Here is a 19,304-nt window from a genome sequence, read left to right as displayed (position 1 = left end):
GTTCCTCTTCACTTTCTGCCATAAGGGTGGTGTCATCTGCGTATCTGAGGTTATTGATATTTCTCCCGGCAATCTTGATTCCAGCTTGTGCTTCTTCCAGCCCAGCGTTTCTCATGATGTACTCTGCACATAAGTTAAATAAGCAGGGTGACAATATACAGCCTTGACGTACTCCTTTTCCTATTTGGAACCAGTCCGTTGTTCCATGTCCTAACAGCTCTAACTGTTGCTTCCTAACCTGGATACAGGTTTCTCAAGAGGCAGGTCAGGTGGTCTGGTATGCTGATCTCTTTCAGAATTTTCCACAGTTTATTGTGATTCACACAGTCAAAGGCTTTTGAATAGTCAATAAAGCAGAAATAGATGTTTTTCTGGAACTCTCTTGCTTTTTCAATGATCCAGCGGATGTTGGCAATTTGATCTCTGGTTCCTCTGCCTTTTCTAAAACCAGCTTGAACATCTGGAAGCCCACAGTTCACATGTTGCTGAAGCCTGGCTTGGAGAATTTTGAGCATTACTTTACTAGCGTGTGAGATGAGTGCAATTGTGCGGTAGTTTGAGCATTCTTTGGCATTGCCTTTCTTTGGGATTGGAATGAAAACTGACCTTTTCCAGTCCTGTGGCCACTGCTGAGTTTTCCAAATTTGCTGGCACATTGAGTGCAGCACTTTCACAGCATCGTCTTTCAGAATTTGAAATAGCTCAACTGGGACAGTTCTATGAAGACCTTCAAGACCTTCTAGAATTAACACCCAATGCATCATATTACCGTTGGTTAAATAGGCCTAGAGACAAAGGCCTGAGAATAGTTGAGAGAAAACATTGCCATGGGGAGAAGAATCACCATAAGGAAGGGTGTGAGTCTGGGCTGATTTGATAGTTTTCCAATATGGTGGCGAAGGATATGTCAGTAAACTCCTGTCCCACCTGGGGGTGGGGGTGGGGGTGGGTCGGGTGGCTGAACTAGTCAATGGTGATCATGTGGTTGCTGCTGCTGCTAAGTCGCTTCAGTCGTGTCCGACTCTGTGCGACCCCATAGACGGCAGCCCACCAGGTTCCCCCGTCCCTGGGATTCTCCAGGCAAGAACACTGGAGTGGGTTGCCATTTCCTTCTCCAATGGGTGAAAGTGAAAAGTGAAAGTGAAGTTGCTCAGTCCTGTCCGAGTCTTAGCGACCGCATGGACTGCAGCCTACCAGGCTCCTCCGCCCATGGGATTTTCCAGGCAGGAGTACTGAAGTGCCATTGCCTTCTCCGGATCATATGGTGCCTGCCCCTAATACAGCACCAGGTTCTGCACACGGAGGAAGAGTTCTCTGCCTGCTCCACGCTGCCCTGTGGGCCCTGGAAGCAGAGTAAATGGGACCCTTATATTACACAGTGGATACACTGTGGGAATGTGACCCATAAATTGGATCTTATTTTTAAATTATTTTTTGAAATTTTGGCTATGCTGGGTTTTTGTGTGCAGACTACTCTCTAGCTGCGGTGCTCAGGCTTCTCATTGTGGTGGCTTCTCTCATTGCAGAACATGGACTGTAGATGCACGTGGACTCTGATGCCTCCTGGGCCCTCGAGCACAGGCTCAGCAGTTATGGTGCAAGGGTTCAGTTGCTCCGCAGCATGTGGGATCCTCCCTGACTAGGGATCCAACCCGTGTCCCTTGCATTGGGGGATAGATTCCTAACCACTGGACCACCAGGGAAACCCTGGATCTTATTTAAGCCCATCAAGACACATGGATATTTAAAGGGATCCTTTGGTAGAATGCATCATTAGAAATATGGATCATCATTTGCTGGCTTTTCATAAAAGCAGAGCAGACCTGTAGCCAGTTAGTACCCAGACAAATGGTACAGTGATGTCTAGCCCCAGCTCTGATGTCCTGTGGACTGCCATTCTGTCCATCCACTAAGTACCCTGAAGACTGGGTGGCTTGGGAGACTGGGCAGATTCTCCAAGCAGGGGATCAAGCTTCGGTTTGTGTGATTAACATGTTGGCTCTTGCAGATGTTCGGTTCATTTTCCTGATGGGCATCGTGTTCTTGAAAGCATTTCTCTCAACTTCCCCTTCTCTGCCCTCTGCAGGAATGAAGTTTTTGGAGGACCGTCCCATACAGTCCCTCGTTCCTCTGGGATCACCAGGGCCTTAAAAGCAAAGTCTACGGGTCCGTCGTTTGTAGTTTCTATTGAAATTTAGCTTACAGGCACCATGGAGTGCAGCTTTTAACCCACTCCAGTATTCTTGCCTGGAGAATCCCATGGACAGAGGAGCCTGGCGAGCTACTCTCCATGGGGGTCACAAGAGTTAGTGACTAAACCACCACCACCACTCACAGAACAGCTTCCTCCTAAGCACAGGGTTATTGAAACAGTAGGATCAGGTTTTTCCAGGTGAGGAGTAATTCACCCAAAGCTTCCCTCCTCTGCTCTGAGTTCAGTGTGCTAAGCTGAGGCTTTCCTCTGACAATCATTGATGCAGAGAAATTACCCACTGCCAACTACTTATACCATTGAATTCAGTTGTAATCACGACCTTTCTCTCTGCTTCTTTTTTAAAAAGTTTCTTGTGTCAGGAAGTACAGATTGCATCTGGTTAAAATGTGTTTGATTTTAGCAGTTCCTAATGTCTGTTTTTAACCATAGCTCCTAGTTCTCAACTGACTAGCATGGAATTCGTTAGCTGCAGTCATCAGTCAGACATTAAACTCTGATGTTTAGGGGCGATGTCTGTGACTCTCAAGCTTATGTCAGTCTAGAGAGCTGATTTGCTCTTGGGTAGTATTGACATATGGTGAAACAGGAATAGTGATGGAAAAGGAAATATCAAAGGTCCTGCATAGCCTGCAGTTAAGTTTTCAAAATTCCTAGCCCACAGAAATGTCACAGCTGCCAAAAGCACTTAGGTCTAAAATACCTGAGGTCCACCTCCATTTATCAATGACCTTTCCCAACCATCCAAGCTTTCCATATCAAAAGCTGCAAAATACAAGCATTCATTTTTCCAGCTTCCTTCTGGTGCTTGGGGCCTTTAAAAGAGGCTGCCCGGTGGCTCTGGTCATCATATTAATCTGAGACATCAAAAGAATGTCTTCAAGATGGCTGTCCTCATATGCAATCAGTAGCTACAAGCTCTGCTCTGTGTTGGGAAATGTATATGATTTAGAGCCTTTTTGGTTTGAGTCCACCTCACTGTTAAACGCCCTCCTCTTTTGGCAGCTGTCTGCTGGGCAGTCTTAGTGTGTGCGTGCTCAGTCGTGTCCACCTCTTTGTGACCCCACAGACTGTAGCCCACCAGGCTCCTCTGTCCATGGGATTTTCCAGGCAAGAATACTGGAGTGGGTTGCCATTTCCTTCTCCAAGGGATCTTCCGGACCCAGGGCTTGAACCCGTGTCTCTTGCGTCTCCTGCATTGGCAGGCAGATTCTTTACCACTGAACCACCTGGGAAACCCATTGGGCAGTGTTCTGGAATGCATAAATACACGATCCTTTCTCTTAACATCCCGATGAAGGCTACCTGGGGCTCGGTTTAGCTCCAAGGAGACCCAAAGGCTCTTGGATCAATAGTGCTGCATATCCCCTGTGGCCCCGCAGTGTTAGGGGAAAGCTCTGATGGACTAAGTGCCATAGAGATGCTCAAAACAAGGAACAGTTTTCAGCAGTCATTACCTCTGCCCCACCCTCTCTCACCTCATAATCAGGCTGCAAACTAGAACTTTCCTTTAGAGATGTTACCATCCATGGAGTCTGTTCCTCTTAATAACAGCAAACTTTTGTCTTATGAAAGTCAGCTCAGAACCCAAAGGTAATTTATTTTAATGAACAAACGAGAGCCCTAATAAGCAGCATTGATTTTTTTTCCCTGGCAATCGAAAACTGTTTGAAGCCAAATTAAATTTTTGTGCTCATCATAGCGAGGCAATAGACAGTAAATCCATAACCGCGAGAACAATAGCAACAGGTCTATAGAATCCCCCGACAGAGAGGTTTACTAGTGAGGCCCATGTTTTCTGTTTAACCCCCTTGGAACACTGCATCCTCTCTGAAATGAATCACCATATTGGCACCACCATATTCCATGGCACCACCTTATCCCATGGTGTTGAAGAGAAGCTGCAGAGAAGAACGTGGACATTTCCCAGGGTCGCCTAAGAGAACTGATGGTCATGACCCATTAGAAGATCAAGAAATGAATTTAGTAGGTTGTGACCACTTAAAAGGGCTTCCCAGGTGGCTCAGTGGTAAAGAATCTGCCTGCCAATGCAGGAGACGGAGGTTTGATCCCTGGGTCAGAAAGATCCCCTGGAGGAGGAAATGGCAACCCACTCCAGTATTGCCTGGAGAATCCCATGGACAGAGGAGCCTGGCAGGCTATAGTCCACGGGGTGACAAAGAGTCAGACATAACTGAGCATGCATTCATGACCACTTAAAAAAAAAAAAAAAACAGAATAGAAAATATTAGCATGCCAAGTAAGTATTGTATGATATACAAGCACATGCGTGTGTTTGATACGTTGACCAAGTAATTTACCTTCCAAACTGGGACACTGTTGAGCTGTTGCGAGTACAGGGGATCTCTGATAATAATCACACCAGGAGAACAGCATAAACCGGGACTCCCTGAGCCAGTGAGGACATTTGGTCACCTGATTGCTAGGCTGTGACAGGAAGTGTATTTGTTATTGAGTGCCATGTTGAAAGAATCTGAAACGCTGATTTACTGGCCATTTCTCTGCTTAACAATCCTCCCCATCTTCCAGGCCTCCACTTCTCAGTAACAATCGCTACCAGCTGGGAGGGCTTATTATGTGCCAGATGCCGTGCTAAGGGCTTGGCCCTCGTTCTGAACTCAATTCAGTTCCCACCTCACCCCTTTTGATGCAGACTCTTGTATCAGAAAGGATTTTTTGAACATAAGGAACAAAATTTCCAGCTAACCTGAGAGGTAATTTGTTAGAAGGGCTGTTAGGAGGCTGGTGTGAGAGGAAGGAACCAGGCAGCTCCAGAAAGCCTGGGCCTAGGGACTGGCCAGGTGCTCTGAGCCAGCAGTGAAGTGATTGAGCCCCAGAGGGTTTCCCTCTCTGGGCGCCAGGTGCCTACCAGCCCATCCTGGGAGGGCGGCCAGGTCCCTGGATCCTGGGTGCCAGGCGGCCCCAGGGCGGGGAAGGCACCTCCAGGGAGGACAGTGCCCCAGATACACCCTCTGTACATGTGATTGTGGAGAAAGTTCCCCAGAGGCTAGGGCCCTGCTCGGAAGGGAAAGGGTGCTGAGTAGCTGAACCCTAAGCTGTGCTGTCAGCTCCAAGCTTACAGATGAGGAAACCGAAGCCAAGAGGTTGCTTTTCTTGGGTTTCTATGGCAGCGATGGTCGAGCTCCTGTGCCGCCATGCCTGCCCTACCTCCTAGTCTTCTTCAGCCACCCCGCTCCTTCCACCTGGGTTTCCCCAGTTGCCCAAACGCACCACCCTTCATCTTTGCCATCCCACTTCCCATTCCTACCTTTCTCTGCTCACTGGGGTTCGGACTATACTCCTTCTTCCAGGAAGCCCTCCCTGAATGCATCAGCTTTATCCAAGTAGCTCTCTAGACCCCTCTGAGCCCTCACTTCCCTTTTCTTATGGAAATGTTCTGCCTCCCAGCCAGGCTGCAAGTCTTATTCCTAGAAAGGCTCATAAATAAACAATTACTGTAGAATGTGAGAGACATGGTAGAAATACATACTTAAGAATCATGGAAACCCAGAGGAGAGATTTCTAACCCAGCAACTGATTGAGTGAGGAGGCCCAGTGGAGCTTCTCATGAGCCTGGAGTTCAGGAATGGAGTTGCAGACTTGGGTGCCATCCGTCTGTACTTGGGTGGTGTTACTCAGGAGTCATGCCGTCGGCCTGTAGGTGGTGTTACTTGGGGGTCATGCTGTCGGCCTATAGGTGGTGTTACTCGGGGGTCATGCTGTCAGCCTGCTGGTGGGTGGTGATACTTGGGGGTCATGCTGTCAGCCTGTAGGTGGGTGGTGGTACTCGGGGGTCATGCAGAGTGAGCGCATAGGACCTGGGCACATCTGAGAGTCCATGAGGGCAAGCTGCTGGGAGAGTTTGCTGGTTTCTTCAACGCCTGCAAAGATCTTACCAGCAAAATGCTGAGTATTCTAGCAGACTCAACAAATGCTTGCCCGCCTGGGTCTGGGAAAGGCACTTTTGCTCTTTTCAGAGTGACAACTTTGTACTTATAAGAGTTTTCAAAGGTTTTTTTTTTTTTTTTGAGGGGATAAGGCAAAGAATGGGAGAGCTTTTCAAATCACAGTTGCAGTTCCAGTGACTGTGAAGAGAGCGAGGCTTGTTGTTACTGCCACCCCTGCTGGGCTGTTATTCAGCCATGGGCACCTTGAAGTAATAGAAAGAGCACGGACTTGCAAACAAGACACATTTTATCTCTCCTTGCTATGGTGGCTTTTGTTATGAGAAGAGTGCTCTTATTTAATGAGTCTGGCTGCCTTTGGGGAACGTTAAGGAGCATCTTTCTCACCCCCAGATCAGCTGGTTTTGCTCTGTTGGGTGGGGATGGGGGTGCACAGCATCCCAAAGACAGCTGTAAAAGCTGCCAAGGTCAAAGAAGTAGATTCCCGCTCGGCATTGGTCTAGACCGCTAGCTGGGCATCGCAGACAGAGTGTCCCTTTCTCAGTGCTTTCTCTGCTCCTGCAGATCCTTTGCTGGGCCTTGGGTCTGCTTCTTTCCCTGGTTATCTGTGTGTGTGTGTGCTAAGTCACTTCAGTCGTGTTGCCTGACTCTGCAACCCCGTGGACTGTAGCCCACCATGCGCCTCTGTCCACGGGATTCTCCAGGCAAGAATACTGGAGTGGGTTGCCACGCCCTCCTCCAGGGGATCTTCTTGACCCAGGGATCAAATCCATGTATCTTATGTCTAACCTGCATTGGCAGGCGGGTTCTTTACTACTAGTGCTACCTGGAAAGCTCCTGGTTATCTGCGTACTTCTCTGATTTGCTGATGGTATAAACCAGTGGTGTGTGTTTTTTGGCTGGGTTGCATGCGATTTCACTAATGTAGATGTTTTTGGTCTCTGAGTTTTAATTCTACACGGTAGCAAATCTACTTAATGCCAGGCTAGGGTTTGGAAGTCTTCTGTAAATCCATTTGTTTGGAAGTCCACGATGACACAACAGCCACCGCTATCATACCCTCTTGACGCTGTTTTGAGATGAGGTTCCTGGGAGCTGTGGTACCATGTCAGGGTGTCACCCCTGGGGTAGGGGGAGCCCCTGTGCTTTAGAATTCTAGATGAAGATTCTGTCACGTGTCACAGCCTTTGTCTGGTTTTATGTGGAGCTGGGCTGCTGTGTGTGTGCAAACTTTATAATCAAACCAATTCCTGAGTGGCCACCAGTGTGGGGCACCTCCCTTTTTCATAAATGTCGGCTCAAATAAAGAGGGGCTCGTTCCTCTCCATGACTTTAAGAGAAAAGGACGCATGAGTCCCATGGAGCATGCTCATTGAGTTTGGGGGCATCTGTCTCCTGGAATCACGTTTGGTCCTGGTTTCCTCCTGGGTTAAGAAGAGGGTGCTAGCTGCGCCCTCTGCTGGGCAAAGAAGGGAGAGCCTTTATTCCACCCCAGTCCTGGGTATTTTCTAACTTTCTTTTCGAGTCACAGAGGAAGATCAGAGGGTTTGCAACTTGCAATTCCTGCGCTCATCTGTGGTGCCCATGCCATTTCTGTTGTGTCTCCACGTCGCTGTCTCTGTGCTGGGTGCCTGAGAGGGCCTGTGAGCAGGCAAGACATTCCATGGGTGAGGGACCCAGACAGTTGCTCTGAAACAAATGGATCCCAGAGAACTCCTGTGCATGAATGCATGGAAGGGACCCTGGGTGACTCAGGTGATTCGTTCACCCACACTAGCAGGCTTTGACTGGTAATGTATTAGGGCCTCCCTCAAGGGATGGAGGGCTTCCCTGGTGGCTCAGACGGTAAAGAACCCTGAGACAAAAAGATCCCCTAGAGAAGGGAGTGGCTACCCACTCCAGGATTCTTGTCTGGAGAATGCCATGGACAGAGGAGCCTGGCGGGCTGCAGTCCATGGGGTTGCAAAGAGTTGGACATGACTGAGTGACTAACCCTTTCACTTCACTCAAGGCATGGTGATGATGGTTGACACATTTCAGGAAAGAAGTTCACGGCCAAGGCAAATGTCCACGACTGTGGTTCTCTGAAAGTCTGGCTTAATCCAGAGACGATGTCCACACTGTGTAGGAAGTGATGGCTGCAGGCCCTTGAACTGATTCCATTAGTACCATTTCCCTCATCTGGGCTCTTGATAGAAGAAGAGCGTGGCAAGCTGACAGTAGTGATGGCTAGCAAGGCCTAGAGGGCGGACATTCTATTAATACACTGCTTATACCTTAAGTGTCTAACCTGTGTACTGAAGTATATATACTTATGGGCTTCCTGGTGGCTCAGCAGTAAAGAATCCTCCTGCGATGAAGGAGCCGCAGGAGATAACGGGTTCTATCCCTGGGTCAGGATCGCTGGAGGAGGGCATGGCGACCCACTCCAGTATTCTTGCTTGGAGAATCCCATGGACAGAGGAGCCTGGTGGGCTACAGTCCATGGGGTTGCAAGGAGTCAGACACGACTGAGCGACTTAGCACGCACACATATATATGAAGTGTAGGTATTCATATATACTGAAGCGCCGAGGCTGACCCAGAACATGGCTACCCGTCCCTGCCAAGCATCCTAAGGCAATGGTATTCTGGGTAAATGAACACAGTAACAGCTGAACTTTCTGGATGTTATGAAAACTCAAAGAAGAGATCCACATGGCAAGGAGGGATAATCAGATTTTCTCTTCTGAGAAAAGTCTGCAGCAAAAACAAAGTGTACCCTGAAATCACTTAATTCTTTTTGCCACATTGAAAAAAAAAATCTTGATCCTACTCCTTGCCTGAATCTATCGAGATGGCAGCTGAACACAGTAAAATGGAATTCTTCCACTGGGGTCAGCCACACTGGTGGGTCTCAGACCTCAGCGAACATCAGAACTACCCATGGGTTTGTTCGAGAGGCAGAATCACAGCCCACAGCTATTGTCATGTGTGGGACCCCACTGATTCTGATTCCGTGGGTTAGAGTACCACATGTGTGTGCCCCCCAGGCCACACAAGAGGCACACACTGACCCAGGACAGCCCCAGGCTGGCGGTGACCGTGAGGGCAACAAGACGTTACTTTCAGTATTTCACATTGTTTCCATCTGGTTTAGGGTGAGATGAAGCAGAGTAGCCAGTAACTTCCATTTTTGTGTAACTGTATCTTGTGCTTTGGTTTCCTTGTGGGCATCTTCATGGTGAAGAAATGAACTTGGGACAGTTTGTTCCTCAGCGCCTCCCCTGAGTGCCCCCAGGGAGAAAATCCTCCAGGCCCTGGGGCTCTGTTTGTCCTTAAACCAGTGGGATCCCCATGGGTGCAGACTTTGCACTCGGAAGACAGCGACCATCAGTGGCCTGTCATAGGCAGATTTTGCTCCACAGAGCTCATAATCCTCAAGCAGATGGAGGGTTTTGTAGTGGAGATTCTAGAAAAATGAATTGACAGAAAATTCTTCTTACAGATTCTAGTGGTCATTTTTCTTTTCATGATTATCAAAGTAAGAAGAAAATGCATCTTTCTCAGAGATTGAATTTCAGTATTCTGTTTTCAGGTCAGCTGGTATCATAGTAGCCAGGTTATCTTGACTATCTTGGGAGACGGCATTTTGCTCTTTAACAAAAGGGAAATAGGAGGAGTATATTTAACATATATTCCAATATTTTAAATTGGAATATAGTCGATTTACAATGTTAATTTCTGCTCTGCAGCAAAGTGATTCTGTTATACATACATATATTCTTTTTTATGCTTTTCCACTATAGTTCATCACAGGATATTGAATATAGTTCCCTCGTGCTATGCAGTACTTCCTTGTTGTCTATGCATTCTGTATATAAGAGTTTGCATCTGTTAACCCCCAATCCCCAGTCCATTCCTCTCCCAGCCCCTCCCCCTTGGCAACCACAAGCCTACTCTCTGTATCTGTGAGTCTGTTTCTGCTAAAAGTTCGTTTGTGTCATAGTTTAGATTCCACAGGTAAGTGATATCCTATGATAGTTGTCTTTCTCTGTGTGGTTTACTTCACTTAGTGTGATCGTCTCTAGTTCCATTCGTGTTACTGCACACGGCATTGTTTCATTCTTTTATACGGCCGAGTAGTGTTCCACTGTGTACGTGTATCACATCTGCTGGTGCACATTTAGGTTGGTTCCATGTCTTGGTTGTTGTTAATAGTGCTTCCATGAACATAGAGGTGCCTGTATCTTTTTTATTTATATTTTTGTCCAGATACATGCCCAGGAATGGGATTGCTCGATTACATGGAAGCTCTATTTTTAGTTTTTTGAGGAACCTCCATAATGTTTTCCATAGTGGCTGCCCCAGCTTACACTCAGGTGGTGAGTGTTTTCAGATACAATCTTCTATTGTTTTCTCTGGAACAGTTTCTTAAATCAGTTAACTTTTAAAGTTTAAAATTTTCTTACTGCATTGTATGGAAGTATACTTCCACTTCATAGGAAAAGAAAAGGCAGCTGGGACTTTCTGCTGATTTGTACATACCAAGTGTGGCAGTAAGTTCCACAAATTTCATCACTCCTGAAGTCTCTTAAAACCCTCTCTTCTGATCGCTTCCTCTTCATTCCATTGGTGAGAAAGGGGTCCCTTACCCTGACTAAGGTGGCCAAGCATACAGCAGCTGTCATTGAACAGATGAGACTGACAGCCTTTTCTGAGTCACATATACTCACAGCCTGGGGAGAAGGCCATGGCATGCCATGCGGTGCCACGTGGAGGTTGCATACAGGAACAAAGTAGACACACAGGCATGGAAGGAGTCCTGTAAGAGGGTGGGGTCACCTGTAGAGCCGCAGGAGGATGTGACTGGTTTGTGTGAATAATTGCACAGGCTGGCAGGGAAGTAAAGCCTGTTAACTTGAGAGGGTGGGGTGTGGCCAGTCTGACTGATGGGGGGCACTCGCCGGATGGTGAGCCACCCCCACTGGGCAGTGGGTAGATCTGGTGAAATCAGAGAACTCACAGCTAGGACCCTGGGCCTCTGTGAGGCTCAGAGACGCCAAGGCAGCCCAGGAAGTTTCGGACCTTGCAGTATACCCCCTCCATCCCAGCCTTTATTCGCTGGCTTATTCCCTGGGTTACTTAGTCCTGGTTTCAAGTCTGGATTTGAACTTAACCACCAAAGCAGCAGGGGAGATATAATCAATGATAAGGTATACATTGTCCATGAAATTCACCCTCCAAGCATCGCTGCCCAGGAGAGACTGCTTGCTGTCTCCTTCCTGAACAGCTCTGTCCCTGGTTGACAGCGCTGACCTCCTTCTAATGATTTCCCCCCACAATTGCAAAAATCTTACAGTCTGATTGAATTCTTCCAAGCCAATTTTTCTTTTTGCCCTTTATCTCTTCATAGGAATATTTCAGCCTTAGAATGTCCTGTAGCCTGTGGTTTTCCATAGCTGCACACACAAAAAAGGCATTTTGCAACTCAATCTATGGTATATAAGTCTGTTTATAAAGCAGCCAGTTTCCCAGTCCACTGGGCAGGGCGCTGGGGCTCAGCTCCTGGGATCCCAGCCCAGTGGGGCCGCCCCAGCTGCAGCAGGTGCGGCAGCTAATGGCTCACACCCGCAGCCTTTCCTGGAGCCCACCATCAGCTGGGTAGAGCCAACTTGTGCATGAGTTACACTCCCATGCGCACACACACACACACACGCACACACATACACGGTGACTGTCCATCGCTAAGGACTGACCGGGACAGGAGGACATCCCAGCTTCAGGGCAGATCCAACTCTGCTGTCGTTCATGTTCCAGAGCTCCCCGAGGGATCAAGCCAGACCTCACAGAAGCCACACCCTTCCCGGACTTCTTCCTTTTTCCTGTGCTTCCCCCTGACCTGCATTTGGGTTTCTCCTGAGACCACTCCCCTCAATAAATCGCATTAAGTGAAGTTCCTCTGCAGGCTCTGCCTCCAGGAAACCTGACCCAGGACAGAGCTGTGTCTCCACAGCTGAAGGCAGGAGATAAATCAGCAGCAGAATCCCTTTTATAAGCCCTTTTATTTTCCTAAAATGACTGTTCTAAAACTTTATTTTCTTTATAGAAGTGATACACACTCACGGCTAAACATTCAAGTAGTGTCAAAAGGTATAAAAGCGTAAAAGATTTCAAACCCTACCCTGACTCTTAGTTCTAGTCCCCAAAAAGGTCACCGGCATTCATTTTTTAGTCTCATTTCAGAACATGTTTATGTGTATTTTTTAAGTATGAATATGTGATTTTTATATAATTTCTATCACATTATTCATACCTCTCTGCAACCTGCTTTTTTCCATATACACCATGACTTTCTTCCCATCATCAATGCAAAGAGATCTGCCTCAAAAATGATGAGTAAACTTTTTAAACTCATTTAAAAAGTTAACGTCCTCTGTAACTGGCAGGGTCCATCATTTCTGTGCATCAAAATGGAAACACTAGTAATTTGACATTTTATTTTGCCAAATGAACAACTGAGAGCTCAGTTTGAGAAAGCAGTTGTCATTTCCCTCCTCGTGCTAAACACGTGAGCCTGACTGAACCCGAAGCCTCTGTGAGAGGACTGAGGAGCCAGTTAGATGAAGACCCACCTGAGGGCAGCTCAGTGGCCCCCAGCAGTGGATTAAAAATGACGAGAGGGAAACAAGTTGATTTGTTTCTGTTATTCACAGCCACAAAACCACATTTCGTATGGAGCAAACTGCCCCTCCAATAGAGAGTGAGACTGTGCGTTTGATTAAGTAGATAACTAGATGTGCTAGGCAATGAATACACAATGGAGGCAGGACTGAATATCTCAGGAATTATAAAATGTGTTTTAAGATATTTAACAGCCACAATTAACCACAGAGAGATAGCATCTCACGCCCATTCTGATGGCTACTATAAAACAGCAAAACCCAGAGAATAACGAGCGTTGGGGGAAAGGGTGTAGGGAAATTGGAACCCTTGTGCACTGTGGGTGGGCGTGGAAAATGGTGCAGCTGTTATGGAAAGCAGCACGGAGCTTCCTTAAAAAATTAAAAATAGAACGCCATATGATCCTGCTATTCCATTTCTGGTTATATACCCAAGGGAATTGAAAGCAGGGTCTTGAAAAGATACTTGTACACCAGTGTTCACAGCAGCATTATTCACACTAGGCAAAAGGTGGAAACAACAAGTGTCCTTTGCGGGATGAATGGATGGATAAACAAAATGTGGCGTATACATCCCATGGACTCGTGTGTGTGTGTGTGTGTGTGTGTGTTCAGCCGCTAAGTCGTGTCTGACTCTTTGTGACCCCTGTGGATTGTAGCCTGCCAGGCTCCCCTGTCCATGGGATTTTCCAGGCAAGAACACTGAGGTGGGTTGCCATTTTCTCCTCCAAGGGATCTTCCTGACCCAGGGATCGAACCTGCGTCTCCAGCATTGGCAGGCAGATTCTTTACCACAGATGTTTAGTCTTAATAAAGGAAGAACATTCTACATTTGCCACATTAATGAACATTGATGACATTATGCTGAGCGAAATAAATCAGTCATGAAAGGACGAATACTATACGATTCCACTCAACGGGAGGTCCCTGGAGCAGTCGGGTTCATAGAGACAGGAAGCAGAATGGTGGTTGCGAGGAGCTGGGTGGAAGGGAGAAGACGGAGCTGATGTTTAATGGGCACAGAGTTTCAGTTTTGCAAGATGAAAAGCTCCGGAGATGGATGGTGGTGATGGTGGTACAGCAATGTGAACGTACTTAATGCCACTGAACTGTACACTTACAAAAAATTTGAGATGGTACGCTTTATGATACATATATTTTAACCACAATTTAAAAATACATAAATAAAATCATGCATTCCTCAAACCTTCCCAGGATTAAACAGCTGGCAAGGGCAGGGCCCTTTAGTCATTCCATGCCTATGTAAGGGCACATGTGTTCACAGGCTCAAGCCCAGTCTCAGGCTTAGTTGACTGAGACCCATCTCTGGTCTCCAAGTGCCTCTAACTTAGGGAGAGAGGGTGTGGAGGTGGGGAGGGTAGCTGGCAGAACTGTGGGAACTCGAAGCCACCCAGTCAACATAGGAACCAATCAACCAACCCAAAAGAGGAAGGAGATGGTAGGGGAGGTTTCCAGCTCCACGTGCTCAGTCGTGTCTGACTCTGTGCTACCCTATGCACTGTAGCCCACCCGGCTCCTCTGTCCATGGGATTCTCCAGGAAAGGATACTGGAGTGGGTAGTCTATCCCTTCTCCAAGAGATCTTCCTGACCCAGGGACTAAACCCGTGTCTCCTGCATTGCAGGCAGATTTTTTACCCCCTGGACCATTGGGGAAGCCCTTCCAGCTCCACAGACACATGACTTAAAGAAGAAACTGAAGAGAAGCCACCAGGAGACGTGTTGGGGGTTTCCCTACAGAAAAGGTTAGATCCTGACTGTCAGCTTGGAATCCTGGCTCTGGTCCTTTCTAGATTCTAGTGTCGTCATGGACATGCCTTGAAATTCTCTGTGCTGCAGGCTGCTCATTTTAAATGAGCTTAGAACAGTGCTTGGTACCTGGCAAGTGGAGTATAAGCTCTTATTAAATAAGAGAAAAGGTCCTCTATTCCATCCTTATTCCTACGGCCCAAGGACTGGGCGGGTGGAGTGCGGTTTGGGGGAGACTTAGGCTCAGGGACGTGGGGCGTCTCCTTTGAAGAGGCATCAGGGCTGAATGTAGATATTCCGACTTTTGACCCCAGCTCTTGTCACTGTGTGTCTGCCACCCTCTCCCTGCCCCTGGTGGCCCTTGTCTGGACCCAGCAGTGAGAACCAGGCGGTCCTGGGAGTCACTGGTCAGGGCCAGGCACAACAACCCCTTAGAGCATCAGCGCACTTACCTCTGGCCCCTGAGCCTCACTGGAGAAAACTTTTGCACTCAGAACCTGCCTGCCAGGAAGCAGCCCTAGAAACAGACTGTATGAGAGTTTCAGACCAACATAAGCCACGTCTGCCGGAAATCATTTCCTTTGTTCATTCACTTAGGGTGACTGATGGACCCAGGTGTCACGACTGTCCTGCCCTTGGCCCGTCTCATCCATGTGTTTGGTTCTTGGAGGGTGGACAGGGCTGGAGAATGAAGGTGGACCATCGTATTTTTTTTAATAGTTGGTGGTGGTTTAGTTGCTAAGTCGTGTCGGACACTTGCGATCCCGTAGATTGTAGCCCGCCAGGCTCCTCTGTCCATGGGATTCTCCAGGCAAATGTACTGGAGTGGGTAGCCATTTCCTTCTCCAGAGGATCTTTCCAACCCAGGAATCCAACCCGGGTCTCCTGCATTGCAGGCATATTCTTCACCGACTGAGCTATGAGGGAAGACCTCATTATAGTTATAAACCTTTTAATAGTTATTTGATCAATTTATTTGGCTGCACCAGGTCTTAGTTTTGGCTTATAGGGTCTTTAGTTGCAGCATGTGGGATCTAGTTTCCCGACCAGGGATCAAACCCGGGCTCCCTGGGAGTATGGAGTCTCAGCCACTAGACCACCAGGGAGTGCCTGTTTTTCGACCTGAATAAGGAATTCATGAACACAGTACAAAATTCAAAGGCACAAAAGGGTGTTTGGTGTAAGCAGAGTCTCCCTCCCCACTGACAAAGCTCTTACCAAATGACATCCCCCTGCCCCCTGCCGCCCCATGATTAGTTGCCAGGAAAGGAAGAAAACCCTTAAATCAGTGGATTTGCTCTTCAGGGAGTTGGTTCAGATGGGCAACAGACAGTTGCCTTGGGGGTAGCACGTCCGTAAAAGCAGGGGGCATCAAGGGACTTGGGAAGATAACCACAAAGGCGGTTCTAAGGGGGTCCTGCCTCCTGCTGGGTGCCGGAGTGGGTGGCTTGTCTGCCACGTCACCCCTGAGCTGCTTCTCTCCTGTCTTAGTGTGAACCCCCCAAAACAGCCTCGGTTTCTTGTAAGCCTTTTGTCAGTCAGGCTGGGAGGCCCCATCCCTTCTCGTGAATGCAGAAGAGACCGGTTGCTTAATCCATGTATAGACAAGGTCTGGACACTGAGGAATAACTGGGAGCAGCATCAGAGACCCTTCTTCCCGCCCCCTGCCTCTCCCTCGTTCCTTTCCGTTTCCTTCCCTTTGCTTTCACTTCTCTTCCCCACCCCCAAGTGCACCCTAAACACATACAATGAGCAGTGCCTGGGCTTCCCGTGGATTTATGATTTATGGTTATTCATCTTATTATCTAAGTGGTTTTGCCAGGTAAAATATTAAGGCAGCACTGCCATTATAACCTTGTCTTCCATGATCTCGTTGGCAGCTGGTGTTGCCATGACAACTGGGTTGGAGAAACTGGTACTGAGTTTCAGTGGAAGAGATGCAAACACTGGTGTGTATGTGTGTGTGCGTGTGTGTGTGTGTGTATATACACGCAGACCTCCCATCATGTATATCTCTGGCGCAGAAAGCCATGGACTTCTCAATCCTCACCTTCTGCTTCTCCTTCCAGTTTGGTCAAAATTAGCTTCAGGGCTCTGAATCAATTAGAAGGAGGCTTTGGAGGGTGATTTCTTTGTGTGGCTTTTGACTAGCAAATTGAAACTAGAGACAGAGAAGAGATATCTTCCAGGCTTTCTCCCCGCCTGAAATGAAGCAAAGATACCCACTGGATGTTGCCCTTTTAAAAGCACCTTGGGCGTAACTTACTTAACATCTTTGTGTAATTCTCTTATTAGTCATAGAAAGAGCTTGAAGGGGCCCCAGATGTCATCTCTCTAATGTCCTTTTCATTTAGATGAGAAAACTGAGGCCCAGAAAGGTTAAGTGACTTGCCCCCATAGAGTATGGTCTGCTGAGAGGCCATTGGCTCTGAAATTGCACTGCGTGGCTCAAATCCTGGCTCCAGGGTGCATTTACTGTGACCTCACAGTAAACGTGACCTCAGCCAAGGGGCTTCCCCTCTAAGCTTCAGTTTTGTTCATCTGTAAAATGGAGATGATAGCCAGAGCAACCTTACTAGGTCATTGTAGGGATTAAGTGACATAATCCACAACATTTGGACTTGTTCATTCACCAAGTCGTGTCTGACTCCGCAACCCCACAGACTGCAGCATGCCAGGCTTCCCTGTCCCTCACCATCCCCTGGAGTTTGCCCAGATTCATGTCCATTGAATTGGTGATGGCATCCAGCCATCTCATCCTCTGTCTCCCTCTTCTCCTTCTGCCTTCACTCTTTCCCAGCATCAGGGTCTTTTCCAATGAGTCGGCTGTTCCCATCAGGTGGCCATAAATTTTATCACTATTACCCAGGGCCACACTGAGAATCAGTGACAAAACAGAACCAAAATCCAGCTCAGCTAGGTCCTTAAACTGGACCCTTTTCCCACAAATCCCATCCTGTCCTTTCTTTCTTGTTCCTTGTCATCCAGGGAAGAACGGAGGTCCCTTCTGAGATGTGGGTTGTCTTTTCTCAAAACCCCCTATGAATTGTGTACAGCGCAGTTCCTAGCGTATACTTGTTGATTTGAGGGTAAATATTACATGCTTCATGCACTAACAGAACATGCATGGAATGTACACGGGGTGGCTGCAATGCAGGAGGGAAAGAATGAGAAGAAAACTTAGGGCAGGAAATGAACGGTTTTTGACCATAACCAGGCATTTTGCTGAGCTCTTTACAAATGCATTTAATCATCACAACAGCCCCATGAAGTGAGCATATTCATCCCCACCGTATGCGAATAAGAAAACTAAGTCAGAGTAGGTCTGCAGCACACCGGGATGTACACAGCAGGTTGAGAGAGCTCGGTTTCCACCCAACCTTTTACAGCAAGGTGCTGCTGATGCCCTCAATACACCGTGTCGTTCACAAGAACGTCTCACCCGCTCTGTGAGCCAAAACCACATTTCCTGAGGTGGTGAGTTTGAACAGACTGGTACCTCTTCCATCACTGACACAAAGCCGAGGGTACAAAGCAGTTGTGTAACTCTGGGGGTCCAAAATGCTCTCCTGGTCCAACCTGACTGGCATTGAAAAGTCACATCAGGCTGGGTGGCTTTGCAGAATGCCACTTGTTTAAACTCCTTTTCATCGCTCTGGCAAGAAGACGAGCAATGCAGGGGAACCTCACAGTCCTGTTCAGAGGAGCAAGCTGTTCTGGGGAAATGTATTTCAAAAGGTATCCTGAATTAAAAATACGCCCACTTGGGAGGGGGCAGCGAACCTATATCCTCTACTGTAGGTAATGAGGCCATTAAACCAGCGGGTCTCTGCACATCTTATGTAAGAATGGCTCAGTCTCTGGGTGAGTCTGGTAAACCAGTACAGAATTTAACCGAGTGAGGCTCTCCTAACGGAGTTAGAGATGGAGGTCAGATGGGGACAAGGGTGCCTGACTCCTACATAACAAGGGCCCAGAGTGGGCTGGGTGACTAGTCTAGCGTGTGGGTTGGCATAGCCATTATGCTTTTTTTTCTTTCCACTTGCACTGTGTGTTTATTTGGCCTCGGGGGATTGGGGAGGCAGATGAAGATTTGAAAGCGGTAAAGGGCTCCTTCCTGACATTACATGACGTTGCAGAACTGTGGCAAAAGCCTGTACTTCGGAGACAGACTCACCTCTCAGGAGGGAGATCTAGTCTGCCTTGCCCCAGGCGGGTCACTGTGAGCACCTTACAGACTTATCGCACCTGCTGATGAAGCACTGTCCCTCCGCTGAGTTACTGCAAGTATTTGGTGAAATAAGATAGGTGGAAACTTAGAAAATACTAGTTTTTCAGTAACCCCTATGCTAAAACCCATCAGATGGAGGCATCTTTTCAGTATCAGTAAGCCTCCTCGTTTTGAGTCCACACCATTTTCTGGGTCATCAGATTCGAGGAGGTGTGTTTCGGTGCCAGCTCTGCGTCCCAGTGATACCCAGCTGGCAGGTAACCCCCAACAGGTACTGACGCCGGCTTGCACCCCATGAGGACCCTCCCTGCAGGGTCTGCCCTCCCTCCCCGCTGCCTTCTGAGGCCCGGGCCGGAGTGGGGCGCTCTCCAGAGCCGCGGCAGGGCAGGGCAGGGCAGGGCTGGGCCGTGGGGGGCGCGCTCCGTATAGTACCGAGACCCGGCCGCATTCCCAGTGGGGACCAGCCCCGGAGGCCGTGGCGTTTACATAACTGCGATGATGTAAC

The 19,304-nt window shown here is 48.0% G+C and overlaps 1 long non-coding RNA gene across 2 annotated transcripts in view; it reads left to right on the top strand.

The window, feature by feature from the left end:
• Positions 1-14,906, top strand: part of LOC133258269 (uncharacterized) — a 28,557-nt gene extending 13,651 nt beyond the window's left edge. For both annotated transcript variants that reach the window (XR_009739901.1, XR_009739902.1), the window contains exon 5: positions 14,445-14,906. This is a non-coding gene — a long non-coding RNA (uncharacterized LOC133258269). The remainder of the gene's footprint in view (positions 1-14,444) is intronic.
• The last annotated feature ends 4,398 nt before the right edge of the window (positions 14,907-19,304 follow it).

This window comes from Bos javanicus, chromosome 12, assembly GCF_032452875.1.
Source record: "Bos javanicus breed banteng chromosome 12, ARS-OSU_banteng_1.0, whole genome shotgun sequence".
NCBI lineage: Eukaryota > Metazoa > Chordata > Mammalia > Artiodactyla > Bovidae > Bos > Bos javanicus.
This window is presented reverse-complemented; position numbering and strand designations above follow the sequence as displayed.